Consider the following 15767-nt stretch of genomic DNA (forward strand, 5'->3'; position numbering starts at 1 on the left):
TGGTCGTAAAAGGGTAGCTAGCCTAGATGCTCTCCAGGTTTCTTAAGGGTAGTGACATTAGTGGCGTCTTTAAGTCACATATAAATGGGCAAAAATCAGAAACTGAGTGCCATGCATTATACAGTTAAACTTTTTAAATCTACTTTGAACACTTAGTAAAGGAATTGGGTAGGTAGAAAAGGAAGTATAAAACAAACCTATTTTACTGGATCTTTAAGTAATAATATTTAAATGTATTTTGTTCATTGATGTTTGGAAATTTTGGATAAAGACAGACACATGGAATTGATTTTTGTTTTCTATTCCAGAAACGCTGACCACTTATGATTTTGCTCTAGAAAAACAGAGTATGACCTATTTTGGCAGTATTTTTCCAACAATACTAATTTCATTAGTTGATGGTATGATCATTGGCAAACATTTCCTCTTTGGAAATATCCACTTGGGCTGGTCATTTTTGCAGATATTTGTGTACATTAGGAGATTATAAACTGGTGGAAACTATTTCTAAATTACTTATGCAGAAAAGACAGTCTTTCTGTTGACCAAAATATTTGCTTCTCACAGTAGTTTTTGTAAGAATACAGCCATGTGATTATATTGGAGGACCCTCCCTAATGCAAAAACTCATCATTGTGACCATGAATGGAGCCAAAGGCATTGGGGAAGGGGGGGGGACATGCAAAGTTTTGGATCCCCACGGCCCCTCTCCTTGCAACCATCGGCTTGAGTCAGAAGTATCAAGTCCTTTTCTTTTCCCCTATGATGGATGTCCCCACTCACTCGCCTCCTTCCCTGAGGCTGCTGCTTACTTTCTCATGGGAGGATGTGTGCTATGTGAGCCCCACTCTTCCCTGTATCAGAAGAAATACCCCAAATCTCCCCTAGCTGGCCAAATTAGGGAATTCCATCTTGTAGGTCATAACTCCAGTGTAGGGGAGGTAGGGAAGGGGAGCTGTTCACTAGAACAGCACTGTTCAGTAAAAATATACCAGAGGCCACACATGTTATTTAAAATTTTTTAAGGAGCTACTTTAAGAAAGCTAAACATAAAGAAATGAAATTTAATATATTGTACTTAATCTGACATCTAAACCATTATATTAATATGCAAACAATTATTAGTGAGATATTTTACATCCTTCTTTTTGTAGTAAGTCTTTGGATTCCAGTGTATATGATCCTGATGGCACATCTCAATTGAACTAGCTGCTCCTTCAGTGCTCAGGGGCCACACGGGGCCAGTGGCTATTGGATTGGAATGCACAGTGTTGAAAACCAAGTCTGCCTCAGTAACCATCCAGAAAGATTCAGTCTTGCTGATTTATCTGTTCGCATTAGAGTTCCATTAGAACCTGTCAATTACAGTGTCACTAATTGTCACCCAGGAGAAGAGAATGATCCCAATCACAGGTAAAATGACAGACCCAAAGTGCCCTATCTGAATAACAGGGAAAGGGGAATTCATGCTCCTGAAACCTGTCGTGCCAGGAACTTCACACCTTTAAGTATCCCTGCAGTTCTCATTTTATACTGAGGAAAATGAGACTCATAGAGTTTAGATTGTCAAGGTCAGATAGCCATGACAGAGAACTACAATCAGATTTAAGTCTATGTAACTCTAAAGCCTCAGTGCTCCAACTCAAGAATCACTATTAAGAAGACAGGTAAAATGCAGATTCAATCTCTGGGTGGGGACCCAAAATCTGCTTTTGTATTGCACCCCCTCTGATTCTGATGAGGTGGGCCCCATGCCACACTTTGAGAAACTGAAGGGAAAGGCCTCTTTGTCATGCCTTTGTCAGTGCAGCCAATCCCCATTTTGTTCCTCTTTGATGGTCCTGAGGGAAGATGACTTTGAGATATACATCCAGCTTTCCCCCACTTTGGCCTATTCTGAAGGAACCACATGCAGGGGAATCTTAGGTTTGAAATGAATCCGTTTAGCTCATGCTTTCCAAGAATGTGATATACACCAAATTAGAGAAAGACTGTTTCAAGGAAATCTCTGAATCTAGGCATGCCAATTCCAAGACAGCAACAAAGAAAAAGAAGATTGTGTCCTTGAGAACACAAGTTGCGTATTTGTGATGGACTGGTAGTTTGGGGTAACAGCAGAACAAGGTTTGGTTGTATCTCACCCTGTGCGTGTGTTTTTTTTAGTCTCAAACTTGCGTGTCAGTGTTTCTCTATACAATGTACACAATGTGAACTGCAGCATCTTAAACGTTTGGCAGGACATTCATGCTCATGACCTCACATGCTGGAGGACAGGGAGGCCACTGTGGGGCTGGCCCCGGGGAGAAGCAGCATCAGTGCTGCCATTGAGATGTCCCCACAAAAGAGTGTGTGACAGCCAGATGTGTAGCCTAATGGAGACTGAGCCAGAATTGTGGGTGGAACATTGGCACCTGCTGCTTGTGGCTTGAATAGCAGCTCTTGAGGAATCTATATTTCTCTACCTCGCCGCGGAGTCCGAGAGCTCAGGCTTTGTGGCCCTGTGGCTGGGGGAGGGGACGGAGACGGAGGCACTTGTCACTGCTCCATGCTCCATTGTTGAAATGAAAAATGTGGAAATGTCAAGCCAGCCATTTTTGACCTTTCTCATCTCGTGGCACACATAAACTAATTGATAAAATTTTGCGGCACACCAAAAAATGTATTTTTTGCTGAGAAAAAAATAAGTATAATTTTGATTCATTCACATCAGACCGCTATTGTTGTGTTGGCTGTTGTCATTTTTATATTTGACAGTCTAAGGGTAAAGAGGTCAGTACCCCTGACTAAATAGTCAGGTATTGCATGTTTTAAAAATATTTGTGGCACACCAGTGTGGCACGCCATGGCACACTGGTTGAGAATTGCTGTGTTAAGCCATTTCTAAAGGAAGGTGAGAATTGCTTATGCTTTGTATCAAAATTACCTTCCAAATAGCAAGAGGCACCTGTTATCACAGTCTGGTGCTTTCCTTAATTAAAGTGGTTATTTCTCTTGTGTTGAATTACATACAGCTTAGCTTTCCAAACTGCAAAGTGCATACAGATCACCTGGGGATTTTGTTAAAATGCAGATTCTGACCCAGCAGGTCTGGGATTCTGCGTTTCTAACAAGCGGTCAGGGGACGCCCGTGCTGTTCATCTAGCCTCACACCTGGAGTGGTACAGAAAATTGGAACACTGTACAAACATACAAATAAGAAAATGAAAATCAGCCATTGTTTCATCTTTAGAATTCTTAGTCTTCATTTTAATTTAAAACAAAAACCACTGACATTCTACATATAGCTGTGTAACCTTTAAAAACTTAATACACAGAGAACATTTTCTGTCTCATGAAGTACTTTTGAAAACCAATATTTTTAATAACCACAGAATCTTCCATTGTTTGAATGTGCCGTGATTTACTCAAGGAGTTCCCAGGAATATCGTGGGTATCCTGAGTCCTTTTAAATTTTTTCTAGGAAATTTTGCCATGAACATCCTTATGGGTAAATCTCTGCATGTACACATGATGCACTCTTTAAGGTAAATGCCTAGAAAGGAAATGTTGGATTGCATATTCCAGAAGTTTCTTAAGAACAGTTTATTGTTTTGCTGGGGGTGGGGGATACCTAGCTTCCTCCAACTCTTATAATAGAATTCAATATATCAATTTTATGTGTTATTCATTTAAAATTACTCGAAATATTTAAAATTTAAGTTGTGTTGATATGAAATTGTAGAAGAAAGTAGTTGTAACAGAAGGTTGATTGAAAAATTTCCGAAGTATTTATGATGGGAGGAAAGATGTGAAGAGGGAAGGCTGGGGGTCTGAAGTTCAGCATGCTGTACCTCACAGTTCTGTTTCAGTTGGCTCTGGTCCGAAAGGGTCCGAACAGGAGCATTTGCCTCCAGCAGACTTTGTGCTGAGGGTGCTCTGACGCCCACAGCCCCTGGTTAGGAGTGAGAAACTCTGGGAGTACTGCTAGCTAAATCATCGTTCTTTATTTTATTTGTCCCCCCCATAATCTGCTCAACATAATATATGGAGAAAAAAAACAAAGCTGGGTAAAAACGAAGCACTTGCTCATTTCCCCAAGCCTCCTAGGCAATAAGCCTGTGCTTAAGCTAGAAGGAAAAATTTACCTGGGTTGTCTTGCTGCCTGTTTTTTTAAATTCATGTTTCAATGAAGGGTCAGAAAAAATGCACATAAAGGAGACCTTTCAGAGGCATGAGGAGGCCCAGGACCACTGGAGATGAGAGTACTTGTACCACAGGGCAGCCAGGTCCTTTCGGGTGTCAGCTTTGGCTTCCAAGAATGGAGCAGAACCTTCCCACACACAATTAGGAGTCCTGGGAGTGCTTCTGTTCCCTCAAATTCTCGTTATACGAAAGCCTTCCTCCTTTGCTTTGGCCTTTTCCAAACTGGAGCAGCACTCAGATTTGCCTCAGGTACAGAGTGTCTAAGCAAGGACCTCACGGCATTCCACGCATTACTCTAAGTGTGCTATGGGGATCGCCAGCATAAGAATCGTTAAGATTGAGATTTATGGGTCCTACCCAGACCTATGGAGACAGTGTCTGGGGGTGACTCTGATGCACCCTAAAATTTGAGAACCACTGAAAAAGCCTCAATGAATGTGGTTACTAGAGGAAACCATTACAGAAAAAAACAGGTAATTAGATGAAGAGACTGGAAGCCAGAAAGGTCAGGTGGTTTGCCCAAGGCCATGTTGCTAGAGAGTCATTGTCTGTTTCCTAGGACTCCATCAAATGATGGGGTTGTGGTTGGGGGAACAGGCTCTTCTTTGAACTAGCCATCCCATCAGAATGAGAGCTTCCCTTGTCTTACCTGACCCTTCCTCCCTGGTCTTGGGGTGAGCACCTGACTCTGGCTGGGCTACCCTGAGAGGGCAGGGACTGGCTCAGGCGGACCAGCAGGAACCCATACTTTATTGGAGCTGTGGGTCAGAGCACATTCCCCTCTGGGAGCAAAGCTGCAAAGACATGCACCTGAAAGCTCTTAGCAGCTGTGGTTCCAGCCCCATGGGAAAAACGTGAGTCTGGGCAAGTGAGGCCAAATGCGTAGAGAAGTAGAGGCGAAAGAACAGAGAAAGGGCTTTAGGGCACGTGGCACCTGGATCCACTGTTTCCAAAGACAGATTCACAAATGCACTTTGGTTACAACCATTCCTTCCTTGACTTCTCCTGATCAAGTTCCATCGATTAGAACCCAAACAATTCTGACTAGGCAGTGACACAGACGCAGGTCCCTAAGTGTCCATCCATGTCAGTTTTCTCCTCTTCCTCTGGGGCATGGCGCCTTCTCCTTCACTAGCTGCGTGGTCTTGATGGGACCACGATCTTCCTCCTTTGCCACATGAAAGGTCAGGAAAATGGATGTGTGATCCAAGTCAGTTCCAATAAAGTGATTCAATAAAATCCTCTCCTGGCATTTTTCAAACTGAAATTAAGGAAGGAGACCTTTCTCTCCAGTTAGGAGAGCTTCTACCAGTCTCCGTGGCATTTGTCCCCTTGTGAAGAAGCCTGTGTGCAGGTGGGGAGAGAAAGGGCAGAAATGAGAGAAGGATAGCAGGGGCCAAACACCATTCAGGTCTCTGGGTCCATGTGAGCCTGGAGCCAGCACCATCATTTTTGGTCAAAGCTAGTCTGAGCTAGGGCACTGTCACTTTAAGGAAAACAGTCCTTGAACCATTTGGTTTAGACCTCTGGCTCCATACCTCTTACATTTGTGGTAAATTTATGCAGGGTAGAAGGCTAAGGTTTTTCATCACTAATGTTTATCCTAACCGAAACCCATAGACACCCTCCTCACCTTCCCCACTCTTCTCCACTCCTCCCTAACCCCCACAAGCTCTTAAAGCTTTGGTTTGGCTAAAATTATATTATTTATTTATTCATCCATTGATTCATTCGTTAATTAGTTAAGTGGGCATTTAATGAGCATTTGCTGTGTGCCAACCATGCTTAGCTACCCCATATAAAAAAGAAGCATGAAGACAGTCCTAGCTCTCAAATAATTCAGTTTAGTGGTGTAGTCAGGTATATCACAGATAATGATGCTGTGAGCTTCTTATCGTAGTCATCTTTAATCTACTTGGGAAAGTTACACCCTGACTGAGAGGGGAAAATAAAATACCAACAGAAGCACATTGTTGCACAGATGAAAGATAAGAGTTTATGGAATATTTAATGTATAAAGGCATATTGACTAGGTTTTCTTGCAAGCTTGAACCTTTTTTATGGGTGTTGAAAGTCAGCTAGTCCCTGAGCTCCCTGAAGTTCTGATTTAATCATGAACAAAACAGCGAGGGATTGGCTGCGAAGTGCCTTCTTTGGGCTTCTGCACAGCACCCTGCAGAGACTTTCTGCAGAGGAATATGTTGTTTTTTTCTTAGGGCTGAAATTTACTTGAAGGCATCAATCTTTTGCTTGTCTAAGTGATTTAAAAACTCCCTCTCCAGTTGTCAGAGGTCAGCTTTTATCGTGATAGGTGTGATGGAATCATAGCTGAACCAGCCAGCCCTGACATGCACATAAAATGCATGGCCAGGCACACTGAGCAGAGCGCAGTGGAGTCTTGCAGCAGTGACCCCCCTCCAGGGGACGGTAGAGGGTCTGAGTGTGCGGAACTCTTCCAAAGGAAGATGTGAAGAGTGAGTTTATTTTCATAGTTGATTAAAAAACAAACAATAAAAACAAAAACCTAGGCTTTATTAACTTACAAGTACAGGTCCATGTGAGTCGTTTTATGAACTCCATTTCACAAGCTGTAAAAGTTTGGCATTCCACAGTCTTCGCCTAGTGTAGCTGGCTCTGCCCCACAAAGGCCGCAGTGGCCATGGCTCCTTCCAACTCACTATTTCACCAGCCCCATGAGGTGGCCCTTGAACTCAAGGTACAAAACGGTAGCATGTACGTAGCAGGTGGAGAATCAAAGGCTTAAGCCCGCCATCTCCTGGGATGACTCCCTGAAGCTTCTCCCACAGGAATCTGCTTGCAGTGAGTCACATGGCCACACCTAGCTCCAAGAGATGCGGGAAATATAGTCTTTGTCAGGACTTGCTACATAATTGGCGATGCCAGTGTGACGTGGAAATGTGGAGCTCCTTTTACCAAAAGCAGGAAAAAAGTGTTGTTAAAGATACTAAAATATAAAGTTTTTCCTTTGTGGTCCGTGTTTTGATTTGTCATGGTGTTATTTTTTAGTTAAGTGTTCTAAGTAAAGAAAAATTAAAATTTTAAATTACTAGTATCGCTTTATTATTCCTCTTTCTGTTGTGCAATGTCTGTTTAAAATGCAAATGTAAGAGTGTTTCAGTTTTAGGCAGAAACAACCCAAATTCCACAACTTGTACTTGGTAACTTACACATGTATTAGCATTTATTTCTTATTAGAACGGTGGAAACACTACACAAAAGTAACTCAACTGTGTTTTATTTCCCTTCTTGATATGTACACATCTGCCAACCCTCTCTACCCTCAGCTTACTGACGAGTAAGGAAGAACTGAAATGCAAGCATTATCTTTCCTTTTCCTCCTGTGGCATCACTTTCCATGTACAGTGCTTGATTCAGTAGGGAATTAACACAAGGCTATGACAGGGATGCTTGGTCATTCATGTTTCTGAGAACTCCATTGTCTCCTTCTTGTGTCTGAAGCAAACTGTGGCTTGAGTGGTTAAGTGAGGCCTCAGGGGGGACTGTCAGTATACCTGCTTACTCAGAGGGCTGCTATAAAAAAATGCCACAGATTAGGCAGTTTATAAACAACAAAAATTTATTTTTATTTTTTAAAACCATGTTTAAAAAAGATTTTTATTTATTCATTTTAGACAGAGGGGAGGAGAGGGAGAAAGAGAGGGAGAGAAACATATCGATGTGTGGTTGCCTCTCACACACTCCCTCTAGGGACCTGACCTGGCCTGCAAGCCAGGCGTGTGCCGGGCCTGGGAATCAAACCCATGACCCTAGTTCACAGGCCAGCACTCAATCCACTGGGCCACACCAGCCAAGGCCAAAAGATTTTATATTTTACAGTTCTGGAGGCTGAAAGTCTAAGACCAAGGCACCAGCCTGGCTGCGTTCTGGTAAGGGCCTTCTTCTTGGTCTGTAGCTGGCACCCTTTCGCTGTGCCCTCAGGGTGGGATGGGCAAGGGAGCTCTGTGGGCATTAATCCCATTCACAACAGCTCCACTCTCATGACCTCAGCACCTCCCGGTGGCCCCACGTCCTAACATAGTACCATCACTTCTGGGGTATAAGGACATGGAGCTTAGGATTTGAACATATGAATTTGGGGAGACACAAACATTCAGATCATAGCACTCAGTCATACACATACCAAATACTTACCCTTGAACTTGCTTGGAGTCTTGCTGAACTCCCACACCTCATGGGTCTGCAGAATCCTATGCTCATGAGGCATTGTGAATGCTGTATGAAAACAGGGTGCCAAGAAATGGTGGGCATGTGTATCGCACATGTATTTTCTCTGCTTACACACACGCTCCATCATCCCATTAGACTTTACTTGCAAAACACAAGTTCAACAATAATGTTATTGAAAATTTCAAGATGGCGACAGTAGAGAATTAAACCAAATGTGGGGTCCTTCTGGTTGTAGGGCCTGTGACACTACACAGGTTGCATGTCCTTGAAGCCAGCCCTGGCCCTTACTCTAGCTGGCTATGTGCTGAGAGAGAGGGGGAGAGGGGGGGAGAGAGAGAGAGGGAGAGAGGGAGGGAGAGGGAGGGAGAGAGAGGGAGAGAGGGAGAGAGGGGGAGAGAGAGAGAGAGATCTAGTCCTTCTTATAGGACACAAATTTCATCACAGGGGTCCACCCTCATCACCTCATTTAAATCTAATTACCTCCTAAGGGCCTCACCTCCTTAGACCATCACATGGAGGGTTAATTAAGGCTTCAGCATAAGAAGTTTGAGAAGCACACACACATTCAGTCGATTCAGCTATCAGTACCATCCATTTTTTTCCACGTGAAGAAACTTGGGCCCATGGAGATGAAGACATGAGGTAAGGCCACACAGCTAGTATCAAGGTCAGCATTCGAACTTGTGTCTTCTAATGTTAAGGCCAGGTGTCATACTGCCACAGCACACTCGGCGTTTATGAAATGAAACTAAATTATGCTTAACAAAATACAGTAGAATGACAGTAGTAGTTTCAAAAACATGCATTATTTCTCAGAGGATATTAAAGAGAAGTGTACATTTTACTTAAAATAGAAACAGAGAGAGAGCATGTAGGTATTCATTTAATTTTTAAAACAATTCCATGAGTTAGGAACTGTCATGTGCCCATTTTACAGATGAAAAAACGAGGCACAGGGTGGTTAAGAAAATTGCCTCAGGTTCCACAGACAGGATTACAACTCTTGCAGTCTGGCTGCAAAGCCGGAGGAATTAGCCACTCCTCTAGCCTTGAGTGAAATTTATTCCTTAGGCAAGTGGAGTGAATTGCTTACAGAAAGCCATTTAATAAAAGGACAGATTTGAAATTAGCATAAGATTTTTAACATAAGTACTTTCCCAATTAAAAATGTTAGTTTAGTGGTTAGATTAAATTCTTAGAACAGTATCCTTTATGTATAGTCAGTTGGAAAATTATAAAATAAAGGAAACTCAACTTCTCTATGGTAGGGGGCTATTGCATATTTATACCTCCGGAAAGAGGAAATGTGGACTCACATTCTCCATCACTACACCACTGCATTTTCAGGAAATAAGGGGAATTAGCTACCAAAAGGAGTCAACTCTGTGGTAGGCTTTGAAGTCCCAATAAATGACAGAGATCGTAATCTGTATGTAAAAAGGCACCCAGGAGCACCTTTCACTAGATCTGGGCCGCGGCAGTGATGACTTGGTAACAATTCCCGAGGCTGTCGAGCCAGAGTATGGACAGTGTTCAGATTGTGGGTTTACTTTGCAAACAAATGCCAAAATGAGTGCGTAACTCTGTTTTTAGCAAAGAAATCATTGGTCTGGACAACCCTCCAAATATCAATCATTCAATTAGGCTTCCTTAGGAAAACAGTGTTATGATTTTTGCACACAGCCATTTTGAAGTTAAGTAGTTTTGGCCTGAAATTTGAAAATAAGTGCACACTCTAGGTCAGGAGGTCTTTCTGAGCTATTTGCAATCCCACAAGACCCCTAGAAGGGAAGTAGGTAGGACCATGATTTTGTTTAAAAAAAAAATGTTTGACTTCAGGATGGGAAAGAGAGAGAGAGCCAGGGTTCTGAATTCCTAGTTATACGCTTTCTCTCTGGGCCTGAGGAGGGTGGGCAGTGCCAAGACCTGGGAGGCTACCAAAGACACCCTCTGTCTTCGGGTTTGGAATTTATTTCTGATGTCATGATAAGAACAGAAGAGCCATGCTCCGTATCTGGCCTGGAGCTGCAGAGCTCCTGACGGAGGGGAGTGGAATTCCTGTCCTTGAGGTCCATCCCCAAAGCCTGAAGTTTTCCCCGAATAAACCTGATTTCATTTAGCAACGCTTTAGAGAGTTACTCTCCACAAAGGCATCTGAACCCTTCCTGAACCCATTTCTGCTTCAGCAAGCACTGCCACTTGGAGTTAACAAGTTCCATATGTTTACCACCCGTGGTGAAAGTAGTCATTCCATTTATTTGTCCTCCAACTGTCTCTTGTAAGCTGGTTGCTCTGTCTCATCAATAGCTCATGTGGTCGCCACCACGTTTGCTCACCTCATCACAAGGGCCCATAAACCCATCTCAGAACTTGAAAAGGGACAGCTTTTGAGATGCAAGTTTTGCTGAAGAAGATTGGGTAAACATTCCGCAGTGATTGAAGATCTGGGCACCAGTAAATTGGCTTCAAATGCATCCATTTTATAATCTGTTAAATGAAAACAAAAGCTTCAAGGGCTGTGAGAGAAGAACATAAACCATGTTTCAATTGCTATATAATGATAAGTGATAAATATGCCTCTAATTTTCCTCCACGTTTTTTTTCACTAGGTGGTTGAGCATTTTCTGGAAATGTAATAGTATTTCATCATATTCGTGAAATCAAATTAGGAAAGATACTAGAACGTGCATGTGTTTGGTCAAGTGAATTTATTCAATGATTTGATCTTGAGGGTTTGCCAGAAAATGCCACTATACTTCAGCATAATTCCTCTAATATATTTTCTTAGCTGGATATATAGTTCCACATTATTATCTTTTACTCAGTGATACAGTTTAAAGTCTAGGACACCAAAATATTTTAGAGACAATTTCTTTCCCTTTAATTATTATAAAATAAACAGATCATGTTCTTCTACCTAAGCATCCTGTTTTCACTATTCTGTGTTTTCCTTCACAACCCTATGCACAGGAGTCAGCTTTTTATATCTCTGTTATTACATCTCATCAGAAAATTTCATTCTCTAAACTTTTATTTACCTCCTCTGTCTCTAGATGTACTTATGTATGTTTAGTTATCTCTATAGGTGAAAAACTGACTTAATGTATTATATATGGTATAAAATGTACACAAAAATATTAGGAGCGTGGAAAAATGAAATAACATTTTATTTCATATTACTTATTTGTAATACAAACTTTCTTTTCTTTTTATATTAGTAATAATATTTTAAGAAGAACATTGAGTTTGAACTTGCTCCATTATTTATGACTGGAACGAAAACACTCAAAAGTCTGACAATTAGTTCAGTTAATTTCAGTCCCTGGCTTAGTAGCTGATTTGGCTAAAAAGACTGCTTCATTTGGGTTCACAGAACCACATCGGAGAAGCATTGACTGCCTTTCCCGGTCATCGTACCCTTGGGTCACCCTCCTCCGTCACTTTTGCAAAGATTTGTATTAAAACTTAGCAACTCTCTATCTCCCTTGATGCCTTTCAGTTGATTTTTTTCAAACTAATCAGGTAGGTTGCATTTTTGTACTTCTAAAAAATTGTTTAAAAGCTCTTCATTTATAAGATTTCTTAATCAGATTTTAAAAATTTAAGGTTTCTCTATGTACAGTAGGATTGGTTTTATAGTTGATACAATTTTTGGTAATAAAATTACATACATGTCCAAATGTACGTTTTTCAATAGGATTTGGCATTGCATGAGTTTCCTTCTAAAAGCAATTGCTTTTTCATAAATTGTTATAAGGTCACAGATTAACCATGTTTATTTTGCTTTTAAAGTCTTGTCAGCAAACTTGTGTACATTTGGCTTCATTATTTTTGCTGCTATGGCTGTTTTATGGTTCTTTTAAAGGAATCTTTAAAAATGACTAGCTTTTTTGTAGAGTTAGTTTAATAAAAACAGGTAATGCAATCTGTAAATCCACTTAAGAGGGCATTGCTAATATACAAAATATCATAACTTGAATGAAACAGTGACGGTGGTGAGGGTGGTGCTGTCTACCCTTCCTCATTGACGAGGGGCCTCTGACCTCGGGGGCTCTTGAAAACCCAAATGACCATCAGACCCTTAGAGGGAGGAAATGGTGAATATGTGGACCAATGTAATCTATAATAAGCTCCATAATACAATACAATACAAACAAAATTAAGCCTTATATCATATTGAATACACTATTATGATAATGTTAACATCATATAATTAATATAATATATAAGTGCTACATTAGATATAAGGCTTAATTTGATTTGTATATAATAATATGTTTATATTCTCTATATTATTATAACATAATATATTGTAATAACAATGTGTTATATAATATAAATCAATACATAATATATACAATATGTTCAACATATTGATTATATAATAATAAGTTAATATATTATAATGAACTATAATATAGAATATATTAACATTGGATAATATTTTTATATTGATATTATACTTATAAATATATGCAAGGTGGGACAAAAGTAGGTTTATAGTTGTGAGTATGTGAAATAGTTTATTCCCGAATTATTATTATTTATTATTAATTGTATTATTTTCCAGACAAACAAGTGTAAATCTACTTTTGCCCCACCCTGTATAATACTTAATAATACTTAAGATGAGGCTTAATTTTGTTCTTGATTTTTAGATTAAAAATATTTTAGAAAAATATTTCTAATATTTCTTTTTTATGTCTTTTTGGAAGCTTCTGATCTATATAGTAGGAGACACATAAATGAATAACTATTCAACATGTGAAATGCTATAACATTAAAAAAAGAATGCTATGGAAACGTGTTTAGGGATGGAGAGGACAGGGCAGTGGTCCAATTCTGGAAATTCTGAGGGGAGCTACATGTGAGAGGCATTTGAAGGAAGAATGGGAGTTTACTGAGTGGGACCAGGGGGTGGTGGATGTTTAAGAAGACATGGAAGACGAGAGAGTGCCTAGGGAACATGTGGAGTCCACCGGGGTTTGACTCTGGGGCACTTAGGGGAGGGTCAGACGTGAAACTGGAGAGGTAGGGGGGACCCAGGCTGTGACGGGCTTTGTTCCGTTGGCAAGTAGGAGCCGCTGGAGATTTTAAGTAGAGGAATGACCTTATAAAAGGACGTATTTCATGTATAAATCATAACAAATATGGGCTTTTGAAAATAGTTACATTTTTGGCAGGTATGGATAAAATTCCATTCAATCTAATTTAGCAAATAATTACTGACCATATTCTGCATGACAGGCAATATCCCCAAGGCAACAAAAGGTATATTGGCACATGGTTTACTTGGGAGAAGGAGTAAGCCGAATAGTTACAACTAAATACACGAATATCTGCATTTATCCTTGAAAATTGCGATGTCTCTTTGATATCTTTGACATCTGGAACAAATTAACACTAGTATTTAATACTTAACAACACATATTTAAGCCAGCTATCCAAACCAATGAGCTCTACTTTAGAATTGATTCCAGTATGGGTTCCTTCTGCTGAAGGAATATAAACATCCTAAATTCATATGTGCCAACGCAGAGAGAGAAATCTGTGACTGGGCTGGCTTTGAGAGGGGAGCTTCTACTATTTGTGTCATTGCTTGGCAAGAGGTACCAGGGGGCCTTCTTGGTTTTCCACTTAGGACACGACAAATGTGTGAAAAGGTCCTTATGTTATAGGAAATAAAGCTCGACAAAATTTTATTTTTGAAAATAAAAGTAAAATATATTTTTAAGAACATTTGGAAGAAAAAAAGATAAGTATAAAGAAAAAATGCAAAAGCATCCCAAATAAGGCTTCTCAGAGGGGACAATGGTTAGTTAATACTTTATATAATCTTCTAAATTTTTTCTGTGCATTTATAAAATATATATTTTTTCAAAACTAAAGACATTCTATATATAATCTTTGCATTCTACTTAAAAAATTTAACATAATGGAGATCTCATGTCATGAAACATTCTTTAAAGACATTTTTAGATGGATGTACAGTATCGAGTTCTACAGGTACACTATACTTTTTTAAACCTCTCGTTTGGGATATTAGGTTGATTTCAATTTGGGGGGCATTTTTTTCTTATAATCACAGATATATTTTTTGGCACAAATCTTTTACTATATCTCACATTATTTATTTTCTTAGGACCAATTTCTAAAAGCGATCTGCCAGAAGTAAAGTGTTGAATATTTAAATGGGGTGATTGAAATTGTTCTTTACTGTGGCAAGAGCATAGGGGGTCCTCTGAGTGCTGAGGAGAAACATAACTTCTATTCATTCCTTCAACAAATATTTATTGAATGCCTCTTCCATCCCAGGCTGTGCACTAGTTGCCAAAGCTGCGCCAGGAAGCAAGAGAGATGTGTTCACCCCTCATGGTAGTGGAGATCTGGAGAGGTAGAAATCATGGACCGACTTCTTGTTTATAGATGGGGAACTGGGAAGTGGCTTGCCTGAGTTTACCTAGCCAGATGTGAAAAGCCAGGAATAGAATACAGATTTCTCTCTCTTGGAGTCCAAACCTCTTTGAACCTCTCCATCCATCTGTCCCTTCAGAGTGATTTGGGGACATCAGTTCAGGGCAGGCATATGGTCTCTTCCCCCCTTGTTGTATTTGGATGCCTTTGTTGTACTTAGCTCTAGGCAAAGTTGGGAAATGAATGGGGCCCAGTGTATCTGTGGGACCCTGATGTCTCTTCTGTCCCATTTCCCCTCCTGAAGTCTCCGTACCCCCTCTCAGGCACCCAGAGACCTCATAATCTTTTCTCATGACTTGTGGAAATGTGTTTTCTGAGAAGAAACTGGTATTGGTCATGCATATCTCAACTTAGATGAGTTAAGACGCTGTGTTCCTTCTTCCAGGGAGAGTTAACTGTGAAGGCATTGAAAGATCTCTTCCTATTGAGGAATGCCAGACTTTGTTTCCAGTGGAGGCATTTTGGGCATCAGGGAGCAGATAGGGCAGAGGTGCCCCTCCTCCACTGGCCTCCAGCCTCACAACACATCTTCGTATGTCCTTTCCACCATGGTTGGTTAGCCTGACTCCACATTCTTGTACAAGAGGGAAAGCTGCTGAGAAAGTTGAGGACATTGTATCTGCATCTGGAATTTACTACCAGTAGATTAAAGGGGCTGCTTTGGACATAGAGCTTCATAGCACAGGGAAACTCCATTGCTAGGAAACCGCTATCCCCCTCCCCAGCCCTGCCCTGTGGGGAGTGTCTCTGCTAGGAAGGAAATTCAATCAGTCTTCCAGCCACCAGAATTGAATCTGGATGGACTATTTCCTCTTTGGATTCTGTTCCAAATTGCATTCCTCTTGCATGTTTGAAATTAAGAGTCACAAATCATTTGTACTTCTCCTTTCTGAAGGAGAGCC

Source organism: Desmodus rotundus, chromosome 2, assembly GCF_022682495.2.
Source record: "Desmodus rotundus isolate HL8 chromosome 2, HLdesRot8A.1, whole genome shotgun sequence".
Classification (NCBI taxonomy): Eukaryota; Metazoa; Chordata; class Mammalia; order Chiroptera; family Phyllostomidae; genus Desmodus; species Desmodus rotundus.